At 35.6% G+C, this 22,487-nt stretch overlaps 1 protein-coding gene across 21 annotated transcripts in view; it reads right to left on the reverse strand.

The window, feature by feature from the left end:
• The window catches only part of LOC109064958 (neurofascin-like), a 74,887-nt gene that overhangs the window by 48,619 nt on the left and 3,781 nt on the right, over nucleotides 1–22,487 (reverse strand). For 12 of the 21 annotated variants that reach the window (XM_042734198.1, XM_042734207.1, XM_042734212.1 and 9 more), the window contains exon 1: nucleotides 5,440–5,713. The exons of 1 other annotated variant lie outside the window; for it this stretch is intronic. The gene's annotated coding sequence lies outside the window, so the exon portion shown is untranslated. Of the gene's footprint in view, nucleotides 1–5,439; nucleotides 5,715–22,487 lie in introns of those variants that run through there. 8 more of the 21 variants (XM_042734210.1, XM_042734209.1, XM_042734206.1 and 5 more) reach the window with 2 other exon arrangements.

Here is a 22,487-nt window from a genome sequence, read left to right on the forward strand (position 1 = left end):
GAAAAATAAACTAAATTCAAGATTCAAGAGTACATTTTTATATCATATTTATGTCATTTTGCTTCTCAAGTACACCTTATTTTAAGACTGCTTAGATATTATTACTTTGTTTTGTTTTTTTGCAGTGTGGTTAGCCGGAGTGATGGTTCACAAAAATAGCTGCAGGAACTCATTTCCTGGATGTGTCCATCTGCTTGGGGTTACCTTGGTGATTAAATACATTCTGGATCTCTTAATGGTCGTAGCTGTGCCATCCCACCTCCTGGGACACAGGTTTCCTGCTCCTCCCTGTGTTTTTCTCCTCCTTCCTTCGTGCTTATCATAAGGAGGGATTGGTGCATTGTGTGAAGGGTGTGAATATAGTCTCTTGAGAAGCCTGCTTGCTGCCGAATGATAAGAATCGTGCGTTAGTATGTGTGTGCATGCTTATGTGTGAGTTTGATTGAATTTGCATGTGTGTTTGAATCTATGTGTGAATGACTGTGTGATAGAGAAGGGGGTGGGGGGGTTCTGGGAGATGATCTGCTGACAAATCCATTAATTAAACCTCAGAAATCCATCCACTGCACAATAACAACTACAAGAAATGCCCCTGGAGCTAAATTAGGAGGGTGGGCTTTTCATTCTTTTGTGATTATTCTGGACACACGCTGTCATTAAAGCTCTCAGAATAGAGAAAGCCAATCAACTAAAGAGATGGCAACTGAGAACATGTCCCTCCTCATACAGACAAAGAATAGACATGATGTTTTAACCTCAGTGATTAATAAAAAAAAAAAATGCAGCTAAAAGATCTAGAACAATTATCCATAATCAAACCCCATTTTAACAGTTTCTGATGAGGTACTTTCAAAGATTTCTGATCTTGCTTTGTTAAATCTATTAAAGGTATATTACAAATTAAAAATATATAAAAAAAATCAAGTAATTAAATTAAATGTAATAATTTATTATACAAAACATACTTATAAAGTCATAATTTAACATTTAAATTAAAAATATATTCAAATAAATAATGGTTTGCAATATGTTACAAATAATATATATATATATATATATATATATATATATATTCAATTTTAACACAATTCTAACCAATTTTACTAGTAATTTAAAAGTTTGTATTAAAAATTAACTGATTAACATTAACACATGTATCTAAATATATAATATATTTAAATATTAACACTACTTAATTGAAATTTGTAAATAATTAGGGCTGTCAACAGAGTACAATTATCACAAATGTTTCAAATAAACTATATGTTCAACAATTTAAAAATAGGATAAAATTAGCTAATTTCTGGTTTGGTTTAAATGGAGGCGTACTGGAAAAAAGGCTGGGAAATTTGTGGTACAAACTCTTCAACAAAGGCTCCTCAAAGACAGCACAGCTCCGAAACATGACAAGCATGCTGCTAAAAAACCCATAATCACACTTGAAACACGTTTCATACAAGCACTCTATGCTAATCATATTCAAACAAAGAAAATCCCTAAGAAATACTGCTAATTACTTTGTGCTTCGCCTCAGAGGATCCAAAGGGTTCATGAGCTGTTTTTCAAGCCCCTGAAACAGAGAGAGGACCAGCTTTGTGGGAGACCATCTCCGTCCTTAAACCATTCCGATTGAACTTGTTCCAAATGCCAAAGGGTCAATGCAGTTGGTGCATTCAGGCACTGAAGATAATATATGCGCATGCTATTTACAGTGCTTTCTTAATTCTGTAGTTTATGCTAAAACCTAAAGCCTCAAGATTCACCCTTCTCTCAGATTTGAAGACACCAGCAAATCGCGGCGGACTGACGTCTGATGAATCAGACTCATGTGTATTCCACGTCGGGCTCTGTTGAACTTCATGTTTGCTTCGGCTCGTACTGTTGCCCTCAGGCGCTGTGATTGTGCGCATGAGGCAACACGAGGTCATAATTCAGGTCAATGATTTTTAGAGACATACAAATCATACCTCTGAATTTATTCCTCACATTTTTTGGTGGATTTTAGGCATGTAATACAGCCTATCCTTTTTAGTCACAGGAAATGTGTGTGGATTATTTCTGCATGCTACTTACATGTTTCTGTCATGCAACATCCATAAAACATGCTCTGACAGCTTCGACCTACAATAATAACCACAAATGGATCAAAAATGGAGGAAATATACTACAGCTTTTAATCGTGTGCTAATACTGTAGTTTCTTATATTAGCCTTTGTCTTCTGGTGATCTTGGCAATACAGGAACATTTATAGCTATTTTGTGATCCTCAATATGTTTCTGAATGAATGTGTGTAATATTAAATTACATCACATTACAGCACGTTACTCTTTCAGTCACACACTATCAGTAGGAAAAAGCATGCAATTCAAGCGCAATGCTCAAGGGTCCAACAACTGTTCCCCATCTGGGATTCGAGCATCTGGCTCCATATTCTCTTCAAAATGTCAGTTCTTACAGTATGATCTTACTGTAGCCTACCTGTAAGACTATTACGCTATTATAAAACAGAAGCATAGGTCTGGAAGTGCTAAATAACAGCTGTGATTGCAGTTATGCTGCATATGAGGGAAATATTGCTAAGTTTGCCACAACAGACTACATTCACTCAGCACCACACAGGCGGCAGAAGAGCTTAGCTAGTCTTGACATGAACACAAGGGAAACGATTAATACTCCAAAAGAGCATTGCCAGTGTCACCAGTGCTAAATCTCTCATTATGGAAAGCAGAAGGCTTTTTAAACCACACAGACCTGGACTAATTGGAGACGTTCTGGAACAATCCATCCACGTCTGGCCCAATCTCAGGATGTAAATGAGCAGTACCAGACCACTTTTTATTCTATAATAGAGCATTTATCCACTCTGAAAGGCAGCGTCAATTATATGAAAGTATATTACTGAATCCAGACAGAGATTTTACAAAGTAATTAATTCTTTTTGTGCAATCAGTGCACATTTTATTGGTAAATCATCAGGCATGATGACAAGCGAGAAGGAATCGCATAAGCTTGCTTTTTCTGTGGTATACAATGCATATATGTATATATGAATCTCTGGTGTGTTGTGTGGTGTGTAGTAAATGTACCATTGTGGGAAAATGTCTAATGTTCCTGGAAAGAACTGAGTGGTTTTTGAGTGGTAAGTTTAAATATTTACAGTGAAAGAGCATCTCTGTGCATTATCTGTAAGTACATTAACCTCCTCCTGTTAGCTCGCACAAAGCGATGGGCTTTCCAGCCCCCCCATGCACAGAAACGCATAGATCTACACAATCAGCCCCTTATATTGCATGTCTGGTTGTATGACTGATTCAACAGTGCTGATGATATTATGCAATGTCATAATATCATTGTCAAAAGTCTGAGATGTTTTTGCCTTTTTTCAGGTGCATTCATCCAGAACTTCACTCTACATGGTCCCAGTCTAGGCCATTAACAAGATTTACATTAAGGCTTGACAGAAGCTCTTTTGTAAAATGGCACTAACCATTTATTCTCATGTGTTTTGCAGAGATACACATGGCAGAACAAATCCTGACATGTTGCCATCAGCCACATGTGAATGCTGCATATCAGTTCCAGGAGTTTCCTAGAAAACATCAAAGTCTGGACAGCAAACAGCCTTTTTCTGACTACGCATCGACTGCTATGTTGTAAATATGAAACAGCTGCTATCACAACTGTGCATATGACCACTGAATTCTTCAAAGGAGAATGTGTAAAAATTTCCACATTAATGAGAACAGACAACTATAAGTAAGACATTTGAGTAATCTAAACGAATGAACACTGTGACGCTTTTAAAATATATATATAAAAAAACTGTATCTGAAAGGTCCAACATCTGGCAAATTCTGGCTTAACCAATCCTAAGAGTTTGAAGGCGGGACAACCTGTCTATACAAACAATGCAGAACTAATTTATCTTTTTTTGCTATCGCTATACTTACGTAAATAGCTATTTTTATGTAAACTGTTGCACTCAATGAAAGGAACTGTTCAATCTTATGTTTTACGAAGGACATGTATGGATCTGTTTTAAAATTATATTATCACAATAATCTGATCTCTTTATAGTAAACACTAAATACAGTAATAGTTCATTATACTTTAAGCTGTGTTAAAATGCAAAACTTACAAATAACTGTGTAAGCAGAGAGGAAGAGAAAAGGGGGGAAATACTAAAAGATATGTTGAGAATGAGAAAAAATAAAAGAAAAAAAACACCCTAAACACTTTCATTAATGCAGTCTAACTGTGGTTTAATTGCGTGTTGAAATATATAGCGAGTATTCTAAATAGATCTGGTTGAACAGTTACAATCATTCATTTGGATCTTTACCACACTGAGACAAAGACAGAAACACAACACTGAAGAGTCTAAATCTACACAGATCGGACAGTGACAGCTCATAAGTTGTGCTTGAGGTTGTCAAGGGCAGCTGGCTTGTGTTGGTGTATGCTCTTCAGTAAATGACCGTTTTCTTCTGAATGCAAGTCACATGCTAGCTAGACACTTAATGCATCTGACAGACATCTCTAGTTTTTAGAGTAAAACAAAGACTACTCCTCAGTCTGACAGAAGGAGACTTTCAGTAATGTGGTGGCAGCGAGATATGCAGACAGACAGAAGACTTTAGAACGAATGTGAGAGGGCAATGCAACAGAGTTCACAAAGGTCACGGCCGATGACCCTAATTGCGCAACATGTATCCCAGCGTCTAACTCAGACATCAATATGTACTCATCCACAGCCAACCACTCATCAATAAATGTCTGACTAATTTAGAAAACGACTAACTCATAAATGTACAGTACATGCAGAATGCCCTTTTTTATGCTATTTGGCAAATAATACATTACTCATCATACCCACTACAAGTGGAAGCCCATTAAAAAACAAAGTCTGAAAGGCCCTTTATTAGAATAGCAAGCAGCCACCGTGACCAACCAAAATCACAGCTCAAAGGCACACAATTATTGTCAGAGACAATAACACTAAATACAATTAGCCAATCTTGCAAAGATTCAGTGTGATCTCTCAAATATTTAATGTTACCTTTCAAATATTTATTTCATGTCGAATTTAAAAGTATTCAGTTTCTTTAAACATGTATAAAAGGTTATACATTGCATATTTATGTTTATTTAAATATTTATATATTTTGAATGTTCATTAAAAGCTTAACATAGCTAACTAAAATAACAGAATAAGATCCACAAGTCTAAACGTGTCAGACCAACAAAGCCCGTTGTAACGTGGTCAGCATGTGGGATGAAACACACATAAGAATGAATGAAAGAAAAAAGACGCATGCTGGCAAGCCCTCTCTCTCCTTCCAGAAACAAAAAAGGCAATTATCAGCCCTCTGTAGTCTGCTTTTGAATCCAGGCAGAGATACACGAATGAAATAAATAAGAAAACAAATCCAATTTACCTCTTAGGCAAGAAGGTCTCCGTAACTGGTAAGAGTGAGCTGGCCTGTCATCTCTATTAGAGTAGATTCCTCATTCACTTGCTTGCTTTAAAATCATTTGACTAGAGGAGTAGGTCACTGTAGCTTACAGCCTGTGCCATCGAGAAGCAAAGCATGTGTGTAGTTCCTTAATGACGTGTCTTCTGGGGGGTGTTATGCCTCTGTGCATCCTTACCTCAAGCTCTTACTAACTGTCTCTGATGTTCCCTCTCTCTCTCTCTCTCTGCCTCCTTCATGCACAGCAAACACAGATTCCCCCGTCTGCCACCTCCTACTTTGACTTCTCCCCACCCACCTTATGAATAATTAATCACCATGTGGGCAGACCCCTCCCCCCTTTGAAAAAGATCTACACACACGTGCTCCACAGAACAAAAAACGCATACACACATCAAGGAAAAACACAAACGCATGACATATATGTAAAACCGAGGCAGTTGGGTGTGCTGTCCTCCCCCTCTCTGAGCAGGATACTGCCTGCTCACAGCTGGGGGTGGATTTAGCGTTTCTCAGGCTGGGCTGGAAGACCCTCCCCTCCTCCAGGCTTTCCCTCTGAGCTTGACCTCTCCATTTCGACCCACGTCTCAATCTCGTGTACGTCCGGACCCCTTTTCACTCCCTGTTTGCCCTCATGTCACCTACTGACAAATCAATACAATGTCAACAACATGCAAATGCTCACTATATATAATTAGAGAAACCGAATAGAGACCAATAGATGCCAGTGCCAGAGAGTTAGAGTAAAATTATAAAGATATTTAAACTCTTGCTTCTAGTCAAAACAAACAAAAAAAGGTTCATTAAAGAAGTACTTAATTCCACATTCAAGATAGCAATTGCTCAGCGAATGTTGATATATATATATATATATATAGCAGAATGTGACATACTAGCAAGGTCAAACACTTTCATAGCAACATCATTAAGAGCAATCTAATAACGTAAACACCTTCTGAGAAGATTCTACTGTAATTAAAATAAGCTGTTGGACAGTCTGAAATATGCAGCAATAATTGCAAATATGTTATGCATGTTATTCTGATGTAGTGGCTTATCATATTCTAATCAACAATGTTTGCTGTATTATTAATGCACAAAAAAAAATACTAAATAGCACTATGAAACTATATATATATATTTTTTTTGTATATATCGTGGCAAACATTTTCTTTGTGGGGTGGCATAAATTTTTGTTTTCAAAAAAATAATACAGTAAAAGCAGTAATTTGTGAAAAATTATTATAATTTATATAGCTTTTCTATTTAAATATATTTGAAAATGCAATTTACTTATGTAATAAAGTCTTCAGTATCACATGATCCCTCTGAAATCATTCTAATATGAAGATTTGGTGCTCAAAAAACATTTCTTATTATTGTCAGTGTTGAAAATAGTTACTGCTAAATAGTACTGCTTAACATTTTCTGTGACAACCTTGATAAAGTTTTCCAGGATTCTTTAATGGACAAAAAGTTCAAAAGAGCAGCATTTAATTGAAATATTTCTGTAACATTAATGTCTTTACTGTCATTTTTGATCAGTTTGATGCAACCTTGCTGAAAGTATTACTTCATAAACCATGGTATATGAATATGGTAATTGTGTAGTACCATCTCATATGTGTTATAAAGTACCAGTTTGTACCATCTAGTACTCTCATACAGGACCAATGCTTAAATTTACAGTGCCCAGGACATAAATTAAGCATAAAAACCTTATTAAGCTTCACTTGTCAGTGTCTGGGGTAACATTCCCATGACATTTTTGTGATCATTTTGCACATATGTATGGAACAAATTAAAATCAGAATGTTTTCAAGAAACTCTCATCTCAATGTCTTAATTGAGTGCACAGGTTAAGCCAAATTACTATAGTTTACCTTAAACCATCTAAAAGCTAAGGACTGCAGATGATTGACAGCTTAACTCTAAGCAGGACCCTTGATCCTGTGTCTCCAAGGTGGATTTGCAATTTGACGGTATTTAGTTTCCAAAGGTAAGCACATTAAATTATGATAAGGGGTCTCCTCTGTGACTGCATCTATATTCAGGAGTTTAACAGTGAGCATGAATACAAAGACAACAGCTCAAAACCTAATTTCAATGCAAAGTGAGATTAAACACTGCAGCAACTTCTCTATTCCCCAGTTTGCTATGCAGATCAAGGAATGTGGAGATTAAACAGTGTTTGTTGCTGTAGTGTATTTGCTTATGACCTCAAACATGTACAGTCCAAGCATAGTAAAGGGCAGAATGGCTTTCCCTTATTTTGAGAAATGTTTCAAATGTTTTCCTTTTCACTGGCGTCTTTTGTGGGGGCTCCTGTGTTGGCAGATGCAAAACAGAGGTAGTAAACCTAAATAAAAGGTTTGTTTCACTTCTTCATGATTGGCACAGAAATTACAAGGAGCTGGGTGATCTAAATCACTCTGGGAAAGCAGTGAGAAACAGAAAAGACATTAGAAACAGGATTGAAACTCCCAGACTCAACTCTATGCATCTGATAGGGATGGGAATAATAAAGAATTGAATGATTCTGGTTCTACTTCCAATTACTATTAATGATTTGGTTATTTGGTTATTACTACAATTACTTTAGTACTTTTAATGAAGAAATATTAAATAAATGCACCCCCCACACAATTTCAATTCATGTCATTAGCAATCTCTTGCCACATGAAGAAATAATTTCAGATTTCAATAGAACACGAAAAAAAAAAAAAAAAAAACCTTTTGACATACTTTAGAAATGGTGGTGCCACTAGTGATAAATGCATGTTTGAGAACCATTAACAAAATGCAAATCATTTGGTTATGGTATTTAACTTGTACTGAATAAGGTAACATATATTATTTTTTATATAAGGATATTTTTGTACGTAAATGCATCAATTCACTTCAGAGGGCCATTATTAACCCTCCCAGAGCTGTGTGAAGCACTTTTTTATGATGGATGGATGCAGTTTTTTGGGGCTTCAAAATCTTAAACCCCATTCACTGCCATTATAAAGCTTGGAACATTTTTTTAATGTAACTTCCATTGTATTTGTCTGAAAGAAGAAAGTCACATTCACCTAAGATGGCTTGAAGGTTAATAAATAATTTTCATTTTTGGGTGAACTATCCCTTTAATTTTGGTTTCTTGTTTGGTAAAAAAATTATTTCAGTGGATCATTAAATCATCATTGATCTATTCTATTCTATTCTATTCTATTCTATTCTATTCTATTATATCATAGATTAAACTGGGTGATAAAAACATGGATACCAAATGGACATTCGCTTCATAATAGATTTTCAATAAAGTGACATTCAGAAATTTTAATTCAATAACAAGTTCTGAGGTAACGAAACCTGCATTCATCTCATGCAGACAGTAAAAGGTTATGAGCAAAGACATTCCTGCTGTGTTGCCGTGCCATAGCATACGGTCACAAAGGGCCTGTCTTTCAATTGCATCAGGTGTAACGCTAATTGCATTGTTTAAATATTTAGACCAGCTTGAGAGACACAAAGGCAGATGGATAGGGAGGGGCACGGGTTAAAAAGAGCAAGAGTGGGAGAGGGGCAGAAGAAGAGACAGAGATGAGAGGAGAAGAAAGGATAGAGGAATATGAATGTATTTGAGAAAGACAGAATTAGAAAGGCTCTTGTTGTTTGTATAACTCCAGGACAGGACATGAGTAAAACAAAGAGATGCAACAGTGGAGCATCATGGCTGTTTGAGCAAAGTAAGGCCTCCTTTGTCTGTATCAGGGGGAAATGAAAGATGGAACTGGGACAAACTGGATGGTCCTGTTTTTCTTGTTTTCTTTTCTTTTCCAGCAATCAACTGGGCAGCTCATTAGAGACTAACGAGAGGTCTGAAGAACACACTTGGGAAGGCTGGGAGATGCCAGGTTTAAGAGAGAGGCCATGTACAAAAGCTATCAGTAATGAGTTGAAACGGGTCCATGAGAGTCCCACTGGAGAGCATCCCACTCTGACATGTTCGGTCGTGTAACCCAGCAGCTTTTGAGCACTTGTTTGTGTATAAAAGGACAAGAGATAAAACATTGTGTATAGCCAGATCAACATAATGGCAGGGTTACTGGTATTACCAGTTAAAGAAATAGTTTACGCTAGACATACGCTACCCTTTAGGGTCAGTAAGAAAAAAAGCTCACCAAGGCTGCATTTACTTGCTTAAAAATACTGCAAAAAAAGTTGAGATATTATTACAATTTAAAATAATAATTTTATTACATTGTTGCTGAATAATATAATTATTTCCTTTAAAAAAAATCAAGTTATTAATTTTTTAATGAACTATTGCTTTAAAGACAGCCTTTGTCTTGTTTCAAAGACAGCACATGTAAGAAAGATGCATGCTGCACGTTAACTAATAGCACTTGGCAATGATCCTATTCTCAATGGTTGGTCAGGTCAACAAAGTGTTAAAGTCATCTAGATGAAGTAGTATCCAGATGCACATGCTAGTTCCCATGCCTCCCATCTGTTTATGTAATTTATCACTTCCTTAGTCAATAAGAGGCCTTATACATCACAAATAAGCCAGTTTTCCCTACATGAACACCACAGAAATCAAATTTGACACCTTCGATATCTACTTAACCCATGATAGATGTTAACTATTCTGGGGTGCGTTTCCCAAAGACCTGGGGTGCATTTCTAAAAGACCTGTAAAGAGTACAAAAAACGTTGAAAAGTTCTCTCTGATCCTGCTGATGAGGTCTGGCAGCTCTTGCAGACAGCTGGTCTTTCGTTTATCAAGTCTATACCTCTTCACACACATTCTGTCCTGGTCTGTCCCACCCTCCATTGATCCAAAGACCCCTCTCCACTTATCCTGCTGTGTACAGAGCCGGTCAGAGGTTCAGTTTAATGGCGGCCCTTCTGAACAGCTGCTGCCGAAGGCCAAGCAGATACATCCACATTAGTCTTGTGACTCTTGAGACAGTCCTTCCTTTCTTCCACGATCCAATTCACTCTCTGCTTACATATATTTAACAGCCACATAAAAAGAGGAAAAATCAAAGAAAGAAAAAAGAGTTTTTATGACCCGAAACAACATAAATTGTATCTGGATCAATGATATTGATTCACATATATATCCTGAAGCTCTTCTTTTGGGCACTTTAAAGTGAAAATCACTCCCTCAGTTCCTCATTTTTTGCTTTAGCTCATATTCACATATCATTAACACAAAATGTAAAGATTAAAACACTTGGATTCAGTAGCTTCATAAATAGAATGTGTCTATTATGTCATCAGTTATGTAAACCATTAAATAGTTGAAGGGTCATAGGTTAAGCTCGTGTCACTTGTCCAACCACAGAGCAGATGTCAGGTAGACCACAGCCTTGACACAAACACAATAACTCTAACAGCAGGGTACCTGGCTGTTTGAGTTTCTCCCCAATAAGCCGCTGGCTCGTGGGTTAGCTTAAGCAGGAACATGGGTAGACTCTGTAATTCAATGAAGACTCTGAACAGCAGGGCTATTACAGGTGTAAAATGTCAGAGTGTTTGGATCAGAATGTTCTAGGTGATGTAAAGGGTTTCTCTGAACTACTACTTAAGAGATCGCATAAAGACAGAGACAGAGAATTACAGAGAATGAAAGAGGAAACAACTGAGGAAGCAGCTGGTCAAAAAAGGAAATGAAATCAATATAAATTATGCTGAATCTATATCCATATTTATGAAAACAGTCCTGGATGCTGATTGGCCTATCCACCATTCCTGTCAGGGTCAATAATAATAAAAAAAGAAATAATCACAACAATAAAGTAAGGTCATAAACAACAAAGACCCCCTTCAAAAATCTGAGTAGTTGGGAGCTTTGTGGTTTTAGACTTATGAGGGATGCACATGTGTGTGCAAAACCTATGAAATCTTATATCAAATCACAAACTGTAAAATATTACAAGTTAAGAGAGCCCTCTGCTATGAACACTTAAATGTTAATCAAAATCATTCTAGATGCTGGCAGTGAGCAAAGCTACATCCAATGACAAAAAATCAGTGTTTTTAGTTTTCAGGTAAGTCTAACAGTAATATTCAGGTATAGAAATACAACAGAATTTGAATTAAGTAATCAAATATAAAATAACACTTGATAGTCTTCACTGTATAAATAAATACATGGAATTCATCAAAATGAAAACTCTGAAACTGAAACCAAAAAATCTGGATGCACTTGGCCGAAAACCAAAAATGACAATGCTTTTGAATAATTATTTATTATTTTATTAAACAATATAAAATAATTTTATAAGACTTTTTAAATTTAACTTTTAAATTTAACGGAATTGAAAAAAAATACAAGCCAATACAATAATCACATATTTATTGAAAGTAAAACAACAACACTAATATATATATTATATATATATATATATATATATATATATATATATATATATATATATATATATATATATATATATATATATATATATATATATATATATTAGTATTACAGAAAATATATTAGTATTTAATATCAACATATTTTTATTCAGTTCTATGCAACAGAATCAAATTTAACAGAATTGTTTGTTTAATTACCCATATAATGCATAGTTTTACAAAGCTATTATTATCAGGGCCCGTATGCTGAGCATAGCGTCACGAGAGGGTAGCGTAATTTTACTAGTGTTGCACAGTACACCTGTGTACTACACCACGTTACAGCACAGTAGTGTGATTGCAAACAGGATCAAGTATACTACATAGAAATGTCCTGTTGGTGCATTATTTGAGCGGACTTTGCTTTTCCGCTAAGCATGAGCAGTACACAAGTGGAGCATTCGCATTAGGCCGCGAACAACTAAACAGAATGCTCAATCATAGAACAGAATATTGAGCGGAACATCAAACAGCTGAACACTGTTTTTTTCTCTTTTGGCCAAAAACCGAAAATGCCCTGTTCGGCCAATAATTTTCAGCTGCCGAAATTTCATTGCATCCCTAATAAATACAGATGAAACCTTACAATTACAATTACAAAAGTAAGTCAAGAGCAGTGAGTGTTTTTCTCGTTTGTCTTTTGTTGTTTGATTAATATTTACAACACAGACAGCAATCTGTTTAATAGACTGCTGCCTCTTCAAGACTGACTGCACCAGTTGTTTATGTTAACTGAAAATATAACTAACTGTGTTTAAAATGCTAAACACAAGCTTAAACACACGACTTACATGATGACTATGGTGTAAACTGATGTGAGATTCCTGATCTGTGTCAATCAAGTAAAACATTTTGAGATAAAGCACATGCGCATACACACACACGTGACCTATAAAGCAAACTTTTGTGGGCCAGACATTGAAAACATATGGATCAGGATGAAACGCACCACGGATCAGGGCTCTGAGCATTTAACTGTGTCAGTTGAAGAGTCAACCTCTGGTCTGACATCCAGTGTGTTAAGCCCTGGGGTCGCGGTTCAGTTTAGTCTCCAGACCTACTTTACATCTACACTGACAGAAGGCTGAATTATAGTGAGTGTTAACAAAAAGCCCTTCCCTACATGTCGGTCAAGCAGCGGCTGTCGTGCACAGACCCGCTAAACCCTCCCCCGTCGGCTCTTCAGGAGCCTCTATCAACAGGAGGTGTTGTCATTTCTTCAGTTAATTGTTGGCAGAGCCCTGATCTGCCCTCAAGAAGTCTGGATGAGGGAGGGAAAGCTTTGGTCTCCCACCAGAACGCGTGTGCATCCCCCTAAACGTGCACACACACACATAAACACACCAACGTCTAAAAAATACAATGGGGAAAGCAGCTGGACTGCAGAACCACAAGACAGTCCTGCATATGTAATTACAAAACCAAGACAAGCCATCTGTGCCATGGACATCATAACATCTGCTTCAGATCAATAACATTCACAAATAAAGAAAAGTGTTGTTTTTTTAATCCAAAAGATCATCAATTCAAAGCTTCCTTCTTACAATATGACATAACATGCAGTTTAAGCCTAGGAACTAATATGAGGGGCCTTTGATAATGATGTAACCTCCCGTTGGGATCCAACAGACACCTGTTCTGTATGAAAACACTGAAAGCGACTTGTAACCCTATACAGGTCTCAGAGGGGCTGCTGAGGGCCCTTCAAAAAGACTAAATAAATTTACATGGGTTTATGCAGAAACAAAGACAGTATCTATGAAGAATGAAGGAAGGACAATACGACTGCAAGGCCATGTGTGTCTCTGGATATTATACAGACCCATGCCACTAATTATAGGAAATTAACTTACTGCATTATCTTTCAGACTAAGAATAAGATAGAACAGTATAAATTACCTAACATAATTTTTAAAAAGCATACATGCTTACAAAAGCTACATTTATTTGATTAAAACTACATTAAACACAGTAATATTGTGAAATATATTTTTAAACTGTTATAGCCTTCAGTGTCACATGATTCTTCAGAAATCTAAAAATAAAATGCTAAAATGCTGATTTGGTGCTTAAGAAACATTTCTAATTATTATCAATGTTGCTTAATCGTTTTGTGGAAACTGATACTTTTTCAAAATTATTTGAAGAACAGAAAGTTGAAATGCACAGCATTTATTTGAAAAATAAATGTTATAAATGTCATTTTTGATATGAAAGTTGGCTCTTTTTGAGCATAAACAATGAAAAACTGAGAAATAACATTTTTAGCATTCATTTTCATTCATCTATATAGCTTTAAATGCCTACATATATTCCCAGACTACAATAAAGACAGAAAGAGTGTCATCACGACTGCAGTCTCATTCTCTTGAGAGCCGTGGGAAAAGACAAGGATAAAGGTGTCACTGCTTACCATAAGGTTATTTTAGATGTGTCAAATTACAGACACCCCCTCTGAGAAACACCTGCAGGCATGGTTATTATTTCTAGGGACAAAATGCTTGTGCCAAACCAAGGTTATCACATCTCAGCTAATTAGATGGAACGAATACGGCCAAAAATACCCACAAATCTTAAAAATATCAGCATAACACTTTCAAGCAGACATTTTAGGCTAATTAAAAGAAGCAGGAATTAAATTAAATGATGAAATGTGATAAAGGGAGTTGTTAACTAACACAACAGACAGGTCAGTGTGTTTCTGTGAATATCAGGTGAAGGCCTGAATCTGACCTACTGTACATGCAGCAGGCAGAGAGAATCCTTTCTAGAATCAGCTATATAAAGGGATAGTTCACCAAAATAAAAATTAAAAAATTTAATAATAATAATAATAATAATAAAAAGAAAGATTAATTTATCCATAAGATAATACATACTGGTGTTTAAAGTGATATTACTCTAGAGAACATGCCACTTTCCCTTACAGAGTCACAGTTAGCACCAGATACAGTCAGAGTTATTATAGTTCACTAAAACTAAAAACATTTTTGGCAGGCCTATTAGAAATAAAATGAATGTTAACTGAAATAAAATATTTAAAAAGGTTCATTTTATATTTCTCAATATTTCTAATTTACATTTAATTTAACCTTATGTACTAAAGCAACTAAAACTAAAATAAGATATTTAATTAATTAATTAAAAGTTAACTAAAATTAAAAATAAAATAAATTTTTATTTTAAATGTTAAAAATTTTAATAGGAACTGTATCTTAATGACATTAAAATAAGCTTGATGGAGAGTGACATGCAGAACTGAGATATTACATAAGATCCCTATAAAAACACCATTAATGACAAATTACTCTCCATTTGACACACATAAATTAAGTGTCCCCTTCCCCCAAGTTAGTTCACCCTCACCCACCTCATTCATTTTTGGTTATTATATTCCAGCGAGCAACTGTGTTATTGAAACTAATCTTAATTTAATGTTCTCAAATATAAATGAAACCCTGACATTTCAAGCTGGCCTGCAACGGCGCATAGGTTATAAACACAATCACCTTCTGGGTGACTCACCCACATGAAAGCCAAGAGCAAAACAGTGTGACACTTCTGCACATAATGACCTTCAAAACAGCTGTGGTGACACTGACCTTTGGGTTATGGCCCTGGAGAAGGAAAAATAAACTCCATGTCGTAACCTCACTGAGATAAAGAGCAATCTGTGTCCTCTGAAAGCCATCACAATGACAAACAGATCGATTCAAATGCCTTAAAAGGATATGCTAGTCTAATTAACAGCGAAGCAAGGAGATGAGCAAGAGTGATACAATGGAGGAGAAACCGAAAATGATGGTTGATAGACATCTCGACATTAACAAACCCTCATTTCCTGACCTTTGCTGAGATTAGCCATTTAGCATTGCGCACAGGATAGGACTGTCTGAACACGTTAGCCACTAGCCCATGGTGACCCAATTAAAACATCATAAATGAGAAGCTGCAGCATGTAATTAAAAGTCTAAACAACTTAAATGACAGGATTAAAGAGCCCTTATTCGACCCTAGGTCAAAATGTTCTGTATTTTGTGGGGGCACAACAGTTAGCGCTATGCTAACAACAAAACAAGCTATCATTTCCAATGTGGGATGAATTCTGAAATATTTGAATCATTGCCAAAACCTAAAGCAGTAGTTTCTTGAGCAATTCTTCATTCATTCAAACAACCATTATTTTTTTTATAAATATTATAAATTAAAAACATGTATTATAGAAACAAATTAAATTGTGTGTATTACATTTTTACAAATATATAGTCTACATTATACTGTATCTATCCAAATACGTCACACATTCATTTTAAATACAATAGCTATATTCATCTGGTAATGTCAGGTATTATTTTGAAGCCAAATTCAAAGCAAAGCAGTTACTTGTAAGGTAACGGGTCCATGATTTCATTCAGCAAATGTACGAATGAATTATTCAAGACTTTCTGTTTTCATTTAGCTCAGTTCATGTCAATGCAGGTTACATGCTAACGGTTTATCAAGTGGTGTTACGTCCTGTGGACGTATTTGTGAATTGTGCGCTCTTGGGAGAGTGATTTCACCTACTGGGCAAGTTAGACATTGCATGTTTTCTTCTCCTGCTCTTTCTGTCTCTCTCTGTTATAGATCGCTAATTGGATTCCAGCTGATGTCCATCATTCATCAGTACTGAGTGAATGCTACAGAGATCCAAGGTGTATAAGACGGCAAAGAAATAATGTTGGAGGACTGACGGCTACGCGCTCACTCTTTGTCCTGATCCAGATGGGTGTTATTTTGTGTATCTCAGTGGGACCAAGTGTGGTCTTTATTATCTCTGAACTTTGTGAATTAACTTGTTAATTACAAACTATGAGAGTGTGTGTGAACGTTATGGTGGGTGTGTTTATGATTCTTTTGTGTTATTTTCTAATTTATGTAAATACCTTTGTTTGTCTTTCTTAGGAAGCGGTAGGGAGAGGGTGCCATTTGTTTTGGATATAAAATTTAGTTTATGTTTATGGTAGACAGGGAGATAGGTAAGACTCTGTCATTTATTTTCTTTTGTTTTAGTTAAGGTTATTTAGAGTTTTTGTGTTTAGCTAGAGGGTTTTTTGTTTGTTATGTTGGCCTGGCCCTCTCCTGAAGATTTGCTTCCTTTTGTTATTAATAAATTAAGTTATTTGCTTAATTTAGTGGCTGTGCTTTTCTGGATCAGGGGATTGATGTGACCGTCAGACTTTTTATTTATTTACATTTTGTTACGACTTCATTTAACCCCTAGACTAACAGTGAGGTTTGTAACAAGTGGCATGTTTAAATGTGTATGGCAACAAATCCTTGGTTGATTAAAAATTAAAAGCAAAAAAAAAAAAAAAAAAAAACGGTTCCTCTAAATCATAAGATACAATTCATAAATAAATGAATATTTAGCCTACATTTCTTTGTTACTCCATTCCAGTCCTCAATATCTCATAAACCCCAGAGGCCTTTATATTATAATGTCCTAAAGTGCCGATTCATTTTCAGATAAGATTTTCTCATTTTGACTCTTTCAAAAAAAAATTGGTTGTTTCATTTGATTCATTTCATAACAAATACACACTCTGCATATTTATTGGGCCTTTAGAGGCCATGGGAGCTATTGTCTCAAAGGCTAATATCGTACTTGATACTCTTTGTGTGGCCTGTGTTCTCAGTTTGTGTGCAGCAAGAGGTACAGATGGGAGCGTGTGCAATTTGGCTGGTCTTTCCCTAAAAACCCCTGGCACAGAAAATCCTTCTCTCTCGCATGCATCTGCGATGTCTGTTCTGGTCACAGAGCAATGAGGTGAGGTGAGACATGAAATGATTTGCACAAACTGAGCATTTATAACCTCGAAACGGTAAACGCAAATTAAGAGAGTGCTGGGAAATTAATATTTATTTGTTCTTTTATATATATAATAAAGGATTCTTTCGAGATTTATTTATTTATTTATTGTCTAGCAGCTTTTCTTCTGTAGTTGCTTGTTATTTCAGTACCTGACAGCCCCCTCGCCACACACACATGCATTTCTTTCATCTTCTTTATTTAGCTGACATCAAAAAAAATCTCCTCTCACGATGGGGGAAAATTCCCTTGCTGTGGTCTCTCTGTGCTCCTGTCCATCACACTCATATTTGGTGCACTCCACAAAACATGCTTCGGTACAAATCTGGTCGAAACAGTAAAAACTGTCAGTCAAAGATTGTTTTCTTTTGGTGTTTTATCTTACCAATCATTCCCTCCCCTTTTATGTCAATCTGATCCCCCCTCTTTATTTCTCTCTTTCTTGGCCCACTTTTTATTGAACAATGGAGACAATCGGCGTCCCTTGAGGGTAGATGAGGGCGAGTTTAAATATCAAAAGCCCACAATGGACACCACGCCAGACTCCAAGGAGCTCCTTTTCCTGGCCCCCACTATCCATCTGCTTATAACAGGAGAAATGAGGGAAGAAGGATAGCCAGTGAGAAAGGAGCCACAGTGACAGACTTTCGTCTCTCGCTCCTTTCTCGCCTTTTTCTCATTGTTTTGAGCAACTCAGTCGTGATTCTCCCTGTCAGCTGTCAAATGATGCTATTTGTGTCGCTGAATGACTTTAATGATGAATAGCTGATGCACGATTTCACAATGTGTTAATATGGACATTATTACCACATTATTTTATGTTTCATTGAATTTGTTGGTACAGGACAATCTTAAAGGGATAGATAACCCACAAATGAAAAATCTGCCAATAATTACTCACCCTCGTGTTGTTCCAAACCCGTAAGACCTTTGTTCATCTTCGGAACATGAATTTAGATACTTTCAATGAATTTCAAGAGCTTTCTGACCCTGACAGCAATTCAAGCTTAGTTTTATGAAGCAACGAAAATACTTATTTTGCACAAAGAAAACAAAAATAATTTACTCTATTCAACAATTTCTTCTCTTCCATTTCAGTGTTTGGTGCGTATTCAGTAAAAAATGTTTTATAGTAAATCAATACATAAAATAAGCATATAAGTATATAAAAATACAGTGAAAATTACTCATATATTACTTTCTCTTGCACTTGGAATATTATATATAAACACCTGATTTTGGAATTAAACTGTCAATTTGCTTTTTGCCACAAAATATATTCAGCAGCTCAGCTGTTTTTTTTATCATTTTATAATTCAATTTTTTATAATAGCAACACTGATAATAATAATAATAATAAAAAAAGTTTCTTGAGCACCAAATCATCACAAGAATTAATTACTTTTTAAAATGCATTACAATAGAAAACTGTTAATTTAAATAAAAACCTTTGTGAGCATAACACCCTCACTAACTATTGAATGGTAGTTTATCATTAAAATATCAATATCAAAATATATTAAAATGCATTTATTTACTGTAGCTAGAGATGGCACAATGCATTTGACAAACACATTATCTGTCTGTTAGAAATCTTACAGAAACGACATAGGAGGACACAAACAGTATTCTCTTCTCTTTCTCGAAACCTCCCTCCCCTCAAGCCCTAAGGCTCAGGTTTCCCAACAGGAATGAGTCTTCATTTTTTCCACATCATCCTGTTCTGACTGCATGACACAAATACAGAAAGCTAAATCTAACAGTAATTGCATGGTACAAGACCACTGACATAAATAAAGAATCTTCTGTAATATCCCTGAGCTATATCCCAAGTGACTCTATGTCAGTCTTAACACATGTGAAACCACACTAATAAGAACAAAGAGGCCAATTTGAAGCTGTGAGGCAGTTCTATGGCAGTCTAAATGTGGTTCTTCCATTTCTAACAACATCAAGTGCACCTGGAAGTAATAACAAAACCTCACACCTTGACCTCCGAACCATTCACCATCCAAATAGATGGCTTATAATTGTCTATTTATTTCATTCACACAAGAGAACAAGACAAGACATGCATCATGTTTTCCTCATTGTTTACGGCGACAGGTGTTTCTCACAACTGAGCAGATTTTGATGGGGAAATTCCAGGGTTTACTGGCCTTCTGTGATCCCGAGGGATACACGGATCTAATGAAGACCTCCCCCCCACCCTTGAACAAGATACAATGTGAAAATATCAGATGACTCCATTCATTGCTAATTTGATCAAAGGGTTATTGATTTCCTACGCTAACTACAATGATTGTAATCTAGAGAAAACTTATTCAACCATATGGCTTTAAATTGGATATGGAAACTTTTATCTCCCAAATCAATTATGCAAAATATGCAGCATTCAGTTTAAACATGGACTTATTACTCCTAATGACAAGCAGTCCTGCTGAAATGTTCACAGAGATTTTACTCTGAGCGGTTTTGTTGATGAATAGTCCACCCGAAAATTAAAATGTAGGCTACTCATCCCTCAGAATATCCAGATGAGTTTGTTTCTTGTTGAATCTAGATTATTTTGTTTTTCATCAGAACAGATTTGGAGAAATCGATGGAGTGGAGCCGCGTGGATTAGTGTAATGTTTTTATCAGCTGTTTGAACACTGATTCTGATGGCACCCATTCACTGCAATAGATTCACTGGTGAGCAAGTGATGTAATGCTAAATTTTGCCAAATCTGTTCTGATGAATAAACAAGCCCATCTGATGCCTTCTAAGATGAGGGCATCTACATTTTCAGCAAATGTTCATTTTTGGATGAACTATAACTTTAATCTCTTTATTCTTTTTTTTTTAACATATCAAGAATATAATTTCAGTCATTTCATATACTAAAAATAATTCTAAAGTAATTAAGAACATACTGACTAAAATATAATCAAGAGAAACACAGAAGCACCTGTTAACTATTTATTTTTTACAGTTTCTTTATATAGTCAAATTAATAACCTATCATAAAAATTACAAGCCAATCAGGCACAATACAGATTTACTTTGTTGTTAGTGTGCCTTCAACAAAGGTTTGCAAATACTCCTATACTGCTCTCACTGTCTAGTTAATAGTTAGCTTTTTCAGCTAATGTGCACCATCCAGTCTCCAGCATTCTGTGACTCTGGTACCTCAAACATCTGTCATTCAATGAGTTTTAACAAAACAAATCCCCAAGGAGTCCAATAAAGAAAAGTCATCCTCTGTTACAAGATTTCCTCCATTCAGCCATAAACAATAATGTAAAACAAACAAGAAGGTACACATTAAAGGTATATTCTAACCCTTTTCAACATCAAAGGTATATTCTAATCCTTTCAACATCATATTTATGTACAATGTAAAACCTGTGTCAACACGTGATTGTAGGAGCCTCTCCGATGTCATAGTTTTGTTTGATAGCTAAAGAAAGAAGCATCCAACTCTTTAAAATGACTCACAGTGATAGTCAATGGAACTTTTCAAATAAAAGTGTCTGTTCATTTGAACTATATTTAACTCAGCTTCTATTAAATGTTGATAAAAGGTTTGATTGTATTGTTTACTTTTGATAGTATTGTTCAAGAAAGTGGTTATGGTTCATTGTTCAGTTTTGATATTTGTAATGAATGGAGACTTTGTCGAGTTGGTCTAACTACTTCAGTTAAAAAAGTCAACCAAAACGTAGGTGTATATATATATATATATATAAGTGATGGGCAAAGATTAATCGTGTCCAAAATAAGTATTTGTGTACATAATATATGTGTGTGTACTGTGTATATTTATTATGTATATATAAATACACACACATGAATGCATATATTTAAGAAAAATATTTTGTAAAATAAGTTTATATATTAAATATATGTATATATAATATAAATTGTTAAATAGATAACTTTTAAAAAAAAATATAATATACATAATAAATATACACAGCACACACACATATATTATATAAACAAAAACCTTTATTTTGGATGGGATTAATCACGATCAATTGTTGCCCAGCACTAATATATGTACTGTATGTATGTATGTATGTATATATATATATATATATATATATATATATATATATATATATATAAATATTAATCAGAAAATTTGTTTCACTTTTTTTCACACACACACACACACACACACACACACACACACACACACACACACACACACAATCATTTGTTTCATCACTAATTGCCATGGACAATATTTTCTGTACTTTCAATGCTTAATTTATGTGTTTAATCTATTAGTAGCATTTCCTTTGGGAAAACTCTGTCCCTGATGAATACGAATGACCCTCAGCTTCAGAAGCCTGTGCAGGTGCAGGGCTGCTGGCTTCACAGAGCCAGTGGCCTCCCTGTGGGTGTAGGGCACCATGTGCGCCCTGCTAAAAGTCACAGAGAGAGACAGCACAGACACAAAAAAAAGTAAAAAGCCAGCGAGGACTGTTACAGACAGTTCCCTTAGTGCCTATAATGCTTGAATGCTTTGAAACAAGAAGAATAAGGATGCAAATATACAATGCACTACAAACGCTTTGATGTTGCACATCAAAAACACAGTCATAAGTCACAGAGTTCATTGTTGGAAAGGCAGAGGTGAGCTCTACTATAGATCAAACAGAACGTCTGAAACAGCACTTAAAGTGAAGGTGTGGTGGTTATGAAAAATATCTCTCATTCAAAGATTTTGTCGAATAGTTAGCTACTGGGCCA

This window comes from Cyprinus carpio, chromosome B11 (assembly GCF_018340385.1).
Source record: "Cyprinus carpio isolate SPL01 chromosome B11, ASM1834038v1, whole genome shotgun sequence".
Lineage (NCBI taxonomy): Eukaryota > Metazoa > Chordata > Actinopteri > Cypriniformes > Cyprinidae > Cyprinus > Cyprinus carpio.